Source organism: Apium graveolens, chromosome 2 (genome assembly GCF_009905375.1).
Source record: "Apium graveolens cultivar Ventura chromosome 2, ASM990537v1, whole genome shotgun sequence".
NCBI classification, from domain to species: Eukaryota; Viridiplantae; Streptophyta; class Magnoliopsida; order Apiales; family Apiaceae; genus Apium; species Apium graveolens.
In genome coordinates, this window is record NC_133648.1 from 31866882 (window position 1) to 31877441 (window position 10560).

Here is a 10560-nt window from a genome sequence, read left to right on the forward strand (position 1 = left end):
AATGGATGACCTAAAGCCAGAAAATGACCATACTTACTCAGCCTATCTACAATTACCAAAATCACATCTTTGCCATTAGATTTAGGAAGACCAGTGATAAATTTCATTGAAATATCTAACCATACGTTGCAATAATCATGGAAATGCAGCAATATCATATTTTGCAGTTTGACACACCTGACAGTTTCTAACAATTCCTTTAACATCCTTTGACAAGCCCTTTCAAGTAAAAATAGTTTTGATTCTTTCAATAGTAGCATCTCTACCTGAGTGGCCACCTCCAGGAGCATTATGATGCCAATTAAGAATTTTGGTCTTCAATTGAGAATCAGGACCAACCAGAATTTTACCTTTTTTCTTGATTAAATTTCCAACCAAACCGTAATCTTCCCACTGTCCCTAATTCTGCTATAATTTATCCAAAATAACCATGATATCTGAAAGTGTTTGTCCTAAATCCAATCATGTATGATGAGTAAGGAAGAACTTTTTTGTAATCCTATTTGATTTCATTGAAATTAATAAAAGACTTGTTTTGGTTTTATTATGGGTTTTATCTATTTAAAGTGTATTAAATAAGATGCTCCATAGTTTAGAATAAAGCTTCTAGAATTATAATGAGATTATAATAGTGAGATCTAGAAGATGATAACACTAGACTTAAACAGTTTCTGATCATAGGATAACTAATCAGATGTTAGTGGATCCGCAAAGATTGGTACATACTATGCTTGCTCCCTTCAGGAGGATGTCTGTTCTCATAGGCATTTGTGTGGTGACACTATAGTTAGTATATAGGTGCTTATTAGGGAATAAGTTCACTGAACATGACTCGATAAGTTGAACAACTAATGGATATTACTCACGTGTCAATAGTTATTCACTGAGTGATAGTTGTACAAGTGTCCTTAGACTTGAGATCGTTAAAGTTATCTTGTATATAATGAACTGTGCTTTGGTTTAGTCCTTTGTCTCAAGGACATCCATTAGGTCTATTTTGGGCATAGGGATTTATGTATAGAGATAGTTAACATCAATAGAGGATCTACCCCTTCCAGTATAGGAAGAGAATATCCTATGTTATTCTTAGTATGCGAGTTCTGGAATCTTTGGCCAGAGTGTATGAAATTAGAAAGGAGTTTCTAATTTGCATTAATATGAACTTTGCATTATGAATAAGAAATCATATGATTAAATTTGATAGCCTGACACGAGATCCATGCCTTGTATTGGTAGAAGAAATTTATTGTACGGTAACTAGTCACTGACAGGTTCTTGGTATTCTAAGCAGTGAATTCATATTATCCGGATAGTCACGATATGTTGAGAAGCATCACTCACGATGTAGAATAAATATAATTAATCAGTTAATTATATTTAGTGAATTTTAGTATTCATGTAAATAATTAATAAAAGTTTATTATTATTTATTTCTACTACCGGTATAATATTGAACCTACAGGGTCACACCATAAAAGAATATTTTCTTTGATGAAATAATGAGAGAGAGAATTAATTTCTAAATAGTTTAGAAAAAGAAATAATGATTAAAATAGTTTTAATTATTATTAAAGCATTTTATAAAGATAAAATGTGGGGCTAATATATATAAATATATTAAAAAAATCCTAGGAGAACCTTATAAATAGAATGAGATGGCTCATTCTAAACACACTTGTTTTTGTGAAAAACCTAAGAAGAAGCTAGCCTCCATCTTCTTCCTCTCTCTCTCTCTCTCCCAAAACTCCATTTTTATAAAAGCTTGGTTTTATAAAAAACTTTATCGAAGAGGATTATTCTTGGTGGATACCGGTAGAGTGTTTCACACACTGAGAAGCAACTGCTAGCAACCATTTTATAAAGCTTCGATTTTTAAGGTATGGTTACGATTCCTCCGCTCCTTTTTGATTTATACGTTTTTCTATATGTGTGATACATGGTTTTTACGGAATAATTATTATATCACGCTTCCGCTCATCCGTAAATTCCTTCATTGGCATCAGAGCTAGGTTCTGCATATAGAGATTCATATAAAAAATTTCAGATTTTTTTATGCATGTATGGATTTGTTATGATTTTTGCAAGTTTATTTAGATTTAATTATGAATTAATTCAAAATAATTTTTGCATTAGATCTTGACTACTGAACTGGGTTCTACAAGTGTTGTAGATCATCTAGATATTTTTTTCATAATTTTGTGATGTGTAGATTATTTGTTATGAATTTTTAAAAATATTTTAACTAAAATTCATGAAATAATTATGCATGTGAATAAATATGATTAAAATTTGCACAAGGACCCCTGGCTGATCTGATAATTTTCTGCTACTGCCTGATTTAAGAAATTATATTATTTTGATTTTTATTAATTTATTAATTAAATGTTATTTAATTTATTAATAATAAAATTAAAATGATGACAATATTAATAAGAGTTATTAATTAAGGGAGTAAAGGAAAGGGGGTTTCTCTTTTTTTTTTGTAACAACAGTAAGCAGACAAACGGCAGGAAAGTAGAAAACAAAAAAAAAAATCAACGGTCTGCTGTGCTGGGCGCGTGAAGTGCAGTCGCCGGGGGGTGTCGCGCATTTCGGAAATGCGTTATACCGTGTTGCGCATTTACCGAATGCGTTACACCTGGTATTGGCTTAACAATGTTGTAACGCATTACCGGAATGCGTTACAGCCCTTGTAACGCATTCCTGTAATGCGTTATAGCCCATCTGTCCACATTAAATTTGATTTTTTGGGAGTTTCGTAACTCCGTTTTGGGCGTGCAATATATCGTTGGATTCGTTTTTCCGAGACGGATCTAATGGAGTGGTCAAATATTTTTTATATAAAAGTTTTGAACTTTTTATATTCCCGAAAGTATTTTAAAGCATGTTTTAATTGTTTTAATTGCTTTTAAATGCTATAATAAATCCATACATCATTATATCAATGTGTGACATGATATTACTTGCATGCTTACTTGTTTATTTATTTTTATATATGAGATATATGCCTATGTTTACTATGCGATGATAGATTTAGGTGAACTTAAATCAAAATAAGGCGTGCTCTAGAAATCTAGAATATGAATCGTTTCTTGCCTTAACAATAATATTATGAATACAATCATGAGATTCTTGTGTTTATGAAACACGTAATTAAATATGAATTTGCAATATTGAGAGAAATGATGATTCTGTCAAAAGCAGATTTCGATATGTAAGAAAGGGGTATTAAGTGACGCCTCTTGACAATTCTCCCCCCGATCTGGGAATCATCTGATTATCGATTATTGATTTGAAATATTTAATTTAAAAGGAAGAATCTCTTTATCATATGATTATGATTGTAACATAATATAATCCCTCTAAAATTAAATAATATCAAGTAGTAATTGGCCAATGACACCACGAGCTTGTGTTGGTCATAGCCTTCCAAAATGGTAGAAAATAGTTCTTATTTTTAAATCATTGTCGTTTCGTGCTATAGCCGAGGGCTTTCATTTCGAAATAAGAAATAATTGTCTATTACATAGAGATGTGTACATTGAATTAGAATCTAAAGGTCGTTACGTGCTGCAGCCGTGGGTCGTTGGAGACTGATTCAATTGTACGAAATGTTGGGTTAGACTTGACTTAGAATATTGAGCCTGTCGTGCTACAGCCGTGACTCAATTATTCAAGAGGCTAAAGTTTTATTAGGGAATAACATAAGATGTAATTGACAAGAGTTGTCTACCTATTGAACATCACATGACATTTCGTGCTATAGCCGAGGTTGTGTGATGGAATGTAGGATCTCTATTCCCACTAGCATTATGAATGCTTAATTTTTCACTTAGGGGGTGTTGGATTTTAATCGCAGCGGAGGCATGGTAAAACACTTTTACACATATAAAATCCAAATAAAAGCATATAAATCGTGATTAAAACATATGAATCGATTACTAACCTTTAATAGCGATCCAAAAGCAACGATCGGAGATCCTTAGCAGCTGTTCCTCAAACGTGAAGCACTCCACCAGTATCCACCAAGAAAACGATGCTAAGGAGGAGGAGGAGGTGGAGAGAATTAGGTTTTCTAAAAACATTTTGGGTTGTTATAAAAATAGGGTTTATAATAGTATATTTATAGGCAAAATTTTCAGCTGAAATTTTCCATAAAATATTATTATTATTAACCCTTTATTATTCACATTAATAATTAAAACCTTTTAATTATTAATCCTTTTTCTAAACACTTTAGAAATAATTCTCTCTCTTGATTTAATTTCCAAAAATTAAATTCTTAATTAATAATATTAAGAACTTTTCTTAATTAATTTATAATCAATTAAATCTCATTTAATCAATTATTAAATTTTCCAATTAATTATTTATTTCATAAATAAATAATTATCAGCCATTATTAATTAATTCCTCCACCATTAAATTATTCCCCTATTATGGTGTGACCCTGTAGGTTCAATATTAAGCCGGTAGTAGAAATAAATAATAATAAAACTATTTTATCATTATTTATATAAATTCTCTAATTTATTAAATATGATTAATTAATTAATCATATTTATTCTACATCGTGAGGGATACTTCTCAGCATATCGCGACTATCCGGATAATATGAATTCACTGCTTAGAATACCAAGAACCTATTCAGTGAATAGTTATCGTACAATAAACTCCTTCTACCCTACAATGTCTTGATTAAATACAAGGCATGGATCTCGTGTCACGCCTATCTAATTTAATCACTTGCTTACCATTTACTATGCTTAGTTCTATGCAAATTAGAAACTCCTTTCGAATTTCATTCACTCTGGCCAGAAATTCCTGAACTAGCATAAGTGGATCAGCCTTGAACATTCGCTTCCTTCACTGGAAGGGGTAGATCCTTTATTGATCATCCACTATCTTCGTGTACAAATTCCTATACCCAGTAGAGCCCTAATAATTGTCCCTGGAGACTAAGAACTAAACCAAAGCATAGTTCAGTGTACACAAGATGACTATGATGACCTCAAGTCTAAGGATACTTGTACAACTATCACTATGTGAACAACTGCTGACACGTGAGTGAACTCCATCAGTTGTTCAGCTGTGCGAGTCATGTTCAGTGAACTTATTCTATAAGAAGCACCTACATACTAGCTATAGTGTCACCACACAAATATCTATGAAAACAGACATCCTTCAAAATGAAGCAAGCATAGTATGTACCGATCTTTGCGGATTATTAATTACCAGTTAGTAATCCTATGACCAAGAACTATTTAAGTTTAGAGTTATCATCTTTTAGGTCTCACTATTATGATCTCATCATAATCCATAAAAGCTTTACTCTAAACTATGGTATATCTTATTTAAACACTTAAATAGATAGAGCCCGTAATAAAAACAAAACAAGTCTTTTATTAATATCAATGAAATCAAAACAGATTACATATAAGTTATTCCTAAATCCTAATACATGATTGGACTTAGGACATATTCCTTTTAGGGGGTTGTATAAATTAGATAAACTAGTGAGAGCCACTTATGAATAAAGACTCGATTCATATAGTGTTTTCAAATGAAATTGAATATTTGCTAAGTGTTGTTATGTGTTCATCATTTACGGATATACGTTATGTCTTCTGCACTATCACTCCGGAGTATACTAGATGCTCACAAGTTGACCGGTCCTAATTTTGCTGACTGGCTTCGAAACTTGAGAATTGTTCTCAAGGTTGAGAAGCTGAAAGATGTGCTTGACTCACCTAAGCCTGCTGAACCTGCTGATGATGCACATAATGATGAACATGTTGTGTATCGTAAGTGGATAGATGATGCAAATGTTGCTCAATGTATCATGCTAGCTTCCATGAACATTGAGCTACAGAAGCAGCATGAGCATATGGATGCTCACACTATCCTTACGCATCTACAAGAGTTGTATGATGTGGTAGGGAGGACAGCTCGATATGAGATTGTTAGTGTATACTGAAAATATTTATTTGAAGTAAGTACATTTATTTCTGGCCAGTTTATTTGAGAATCATTTGAATGTTTACATGTTGTCTAATATTATATATTATGAACAATCTAGTATCAAATGGGATACAGAATATTAGATTGTTAAATACGGTTATATAATATAATAAGGTTCACAGCACATGTGGTGTTGGACAATCCACTGGTATGGCTGTAGTATTATTTAGATTAGTTTATATTGACTAATAAATAATACTAGTATACTTTGTGTATATTGAACAGGATCAAATTTAGAATTGTTCCCTTAATACTGATTAAGAAGGAGAACTAAGATTCTATGTTATTATTAATGCTTAGGTTCTTAATCCGGAAATAGTAATTGACACATGTATATTATTTACATGCTTTGATTTATATATGAAATAATTCTTTTGAATTATATCATTATATTTTGGGTGATGGAATTATATACATGGTGGATATTATTTATTGAAGGAATCCATGTCCTGATAATATTCGGGTTAATGATGTCCCCTTGAAAGCTCAAAAAGATTTAATTATGTGAAACCCTGCAGGTGGAATTTATTCTGGCATAATTAAATAAAGGTTGAGTGGATGATCAAGGATAAAAGATATTAATTAAATAAATTATCAGTAATTTATTTTTATTTTTTTTTTTGACTAATTTTGGCTTATAGCCTTACAAATGAGTATCTGTTCTCAACAATTCTCGGGGTGAGCCAGGATCGAACCCAGGATCTGGGACGACAGAGGATAAGCCCTTTACCACTTGAGTTATCCAACCGTGCTCTATCAGTAATTTATTTAATTAATGGACATATGATATTTTAAACATGGGGAATTTAATAAGCAAATAATATTGGAACCGAATTAATTAAATTACGGTATTAGGAAAGGTAGTGCAAATATTAATTCTTTAGTGGATTGAATTAATATTTAATTACATTGGGCTAGTCTCAAGATGTAATTAGAAGGCCCAACCTAATTATCCATGGTCCCTATTGTAGCATATATATATTCTTATTCTCTTCTTGCTTGGGATTGTGTGAAAACATATTGTAGCCACCAAGGAGCAAGAAGAGAGGATAACTTGAGAAGACGGAGGCCACACTTCGCTCAAGGGAATTTGGGAATACAATAGAAGAGCGTGGAATCAACCATTAACAAGGTAATCCTCTTTTCGTAATCTTTATCGTAAAACGTAGTAACACCCTAAGACCGTGGTTCCCAACAATTGGTATCAAGAGCCTGGTAATGGGTTCTACGTTTTATGATATAATGTCCATGTCGTAATTATATATGCGTGTATATGGTATTTTGCTTGTATTGGTTTTGATGCAGGTTGTTAATCCACTATTATGGCCATGTAAATTTTAATTATGTGTTTGGATCCCACGTGGTTTAATCGTGGTTAATTTTTGTTTTGGTTTCCACGTGGTTTAATCGTGGTTGTAATTTACACGAGGGCTGATCGTGTTAGAATAGATTTTACAAAATTAGTTTTGTATTAAATCTATTTTTTTTGTAATTGTTCCGGGTATTTTGTAATAGTTATGTGCGATCGGAAATCAATTCCGGTAGTTTTTTGTTCCGCTGTGCGATTACAAGGGGCTGCTGTTGATGTTTGGATCGAACAAAATCAAAACAAAACTCACAGAAAAGCAACAGGCGCGCGCGCTGCGGCCGCTGCGGCCGCTGCGGCAGCTGGGACTGCTGGGGCTGCTGGGGCTGCTGGGGGCGTCGGGGCGCGCTTGGGGCAGATTTTTTTTGAGAGCTGGATTTTTTTTTCAAGGGCCATAATAGTGGAAAATTTATTTTAATTTTTTCCATTAAATTTTAATTATTGCTTTAATTTATTGATTATGTGTGTCGTTAATTATGTGTGTAATTCTTTTAAAATTGCATGTTTAACTTAATTAGGACGACATGGACATAAAATTTATTTATTGCTTTAATTAAATGTTATATGTTGCTAAATTATGTGTGTATTTTGAATGCATGATTAGACATAATTATAACAACATAGGGCCCCATTTAATTTTAAAATTCCTCAATTTTAATAAATAAAAAATTCTAAGTGGGAGAGGGAATTAATATGAAATTAAATCCCATGGTCTCCATTATTGGTTGTAGGTAATTTAACATAAAAACGAATATAAATTATATATACGTCACCCATCGTGGCATGTAATTTATGGTGTCTAGAATGTTATAGAAATTACTAGAACAAACTTCTTAAATTAATAAATTTTGAAAGGAATAAATACAGATTTTCTTTATTTCTGATTTGGGGCGATTTTGTCAAAAACGGGTTCATCGAACTTGTAAGGCTGTGGGTTTTAAGAGAGACCGATGTGACTCCTCCACTACCTGAAAATCAAACCATTGATGAATATTGAATTGAAGTATTCTATTCAAGGCAAAATTACAAATATTGGAAGGTATACACGCCACCCATCGTGGCGTACCAAGTTCCATAGATTTTGAATAATTTAAGATTTGATGATGGTATACACTTAGCTATGAAAAATAATATAGTCCACCCCAACTTGGCATATTGTTTAGTAATAGGACCGAAGTAATATTTAAACAAAATTAGGTGGTATACATGTCACACATCGTGGCGTACCAGAAGCTTATGGTGTTTAGATGTTAGTGCATTAAATTTTAATAATTTAGATCTTAATAATTAATGCACCCTTATTTATGTGATGTTTTTATGCATGATTCTCAGGATAAAATGGGCTTTAATCCACTATTCACCATACTTAAGGATAACAAACTTACCGGACCTAACTATATTGAATGGAAACGAAATTTTGACATTGTGTTGACTGCTGAGGAGTACAAGTTTTGCACTTATGAACCCAAGCCTGAACAGCCTGCTGCTGATGCTCCTGAAGATGAGAAAGAGTATTATAAACGGTGGATTAAGGCTGATGAGATGTCGCGATGTTACATTCTGGCAGCAATGTCGGGTGTTTTGCAGCATCAGCATCAGTCTATGGCCACTGCTTTGGATATGCTCTTTAATCTCAAGGAACTTTTTGGAGATCAGAATAGGGCTGCTAGGAAAGTAGCCATGAAGGCTTTAATGAACACTCAGATGGCTGAAGGCACACCTGTAAGGGATCATGTTCTCAAGATGATGTCGCATCTGAATGAGATAGAGATCCTTGGTGCTGAACTTGACGGGGAAACCCAGATTGACATTATCCTTATGAGCTTGTCCAAGAGTTTTGAGCAGTTCCGCTTGAATTACAACATGAACAAGAGGCAGTATAGTCTCGCGGAACTGCTGACAGAACTTCAGGCAGCTGAAGGATTATTTCGGCAGAGTGTTCAAGTGAATGTGGCTGAGAAAGGTTCTTCCTCTAAGCCGAAAGGTATTAAGAAGAAGAAAAAGGCTCAGACACAGAAAGCTGTGAAGGCAGTGGGAGTTCAGGGTGGTGTGAAAAATCCTAAGGGAAAGTGCTTCAGATGCAAACAGTCAGGTCACTGGAAACATGATTGTCCTCTTCCTAAGAAGACAAACAATACTGGTATGTCTCTTTCTCTAGTTATAGAAACATTTGTAGCGGCTATATCTACGAGCACTTGGTGTGTAGATACAGGAGCCACTGATCATGTTTGTAATTCTATGCAGGGGTTCCAACTATCCAGAATGCTTAGAGATGGTGAGATATACGTGTTCATGGGAGATGCTACGAAAGTAGCAGTAGTTGCAGTAGGAGTTATTCATTTATCTTTTGGTTCTGATAGGATTTTGATTTTGAACAATTGTCTTTATGTACCTTCTTTTAGAAGGAATTTAATTTCGGTTTCTAAACTTGCTTTGGATGGTTATAATATTTGTTTGGATCGTAATGTTTCTATTATGATGAATAAACGAATTATATATTCTGGTACATAGCAAGACAATTTGTATATAATTAATCCTAGTCAACCTGCACTGCAACTGCAATTTAGGGAATTGAACAACACATCTTCTAACTCTACTAAAAGAAAGGAACCTTCTAGTTTGAACCAAACATATCTTTGGCACTTGAGATTAGGTCATATTAACTTGAGGATGATTCGAAGACTGGTGGTAGACGGGCCTTTAAGCTCATTAGCAGTGGAGCCATTTCCAGTTTGTGAATCCTGCTTGGAAGGTAAAATGACTAATAGGCCTTTCAAGGCAAAAGGGAATAGAGCCAAACTACTGTTAGAATTGGTTCACTCTGATTTATGTGGACCCATGAATATCCAAGCAAGAGGTGGTTATGAATATTTCGTCACTTTCATTGATGATTATTCTAGATATGGGTACATTTATTTGTTGCACTGTAAGTCTGAGTGCTTTGATAAGTTCAAAGAGTACAAAGCTAAAACGGAGAAGCGACTTAATAAAAGTATCAAGTCACTACGATCAGATCGTGGTGGCGAATACTTGCTTGGAGAATTTAGGGAATATTTATCAGAAAATGGGATAGAATCCCAGTTAACTGCACCAGGCACACCCCAACAGAATGGTGTAGCAGAGAGAAGGAACCGGACTCTTTTAGAGAGTGTTAGATCGATGATGAGTTATTC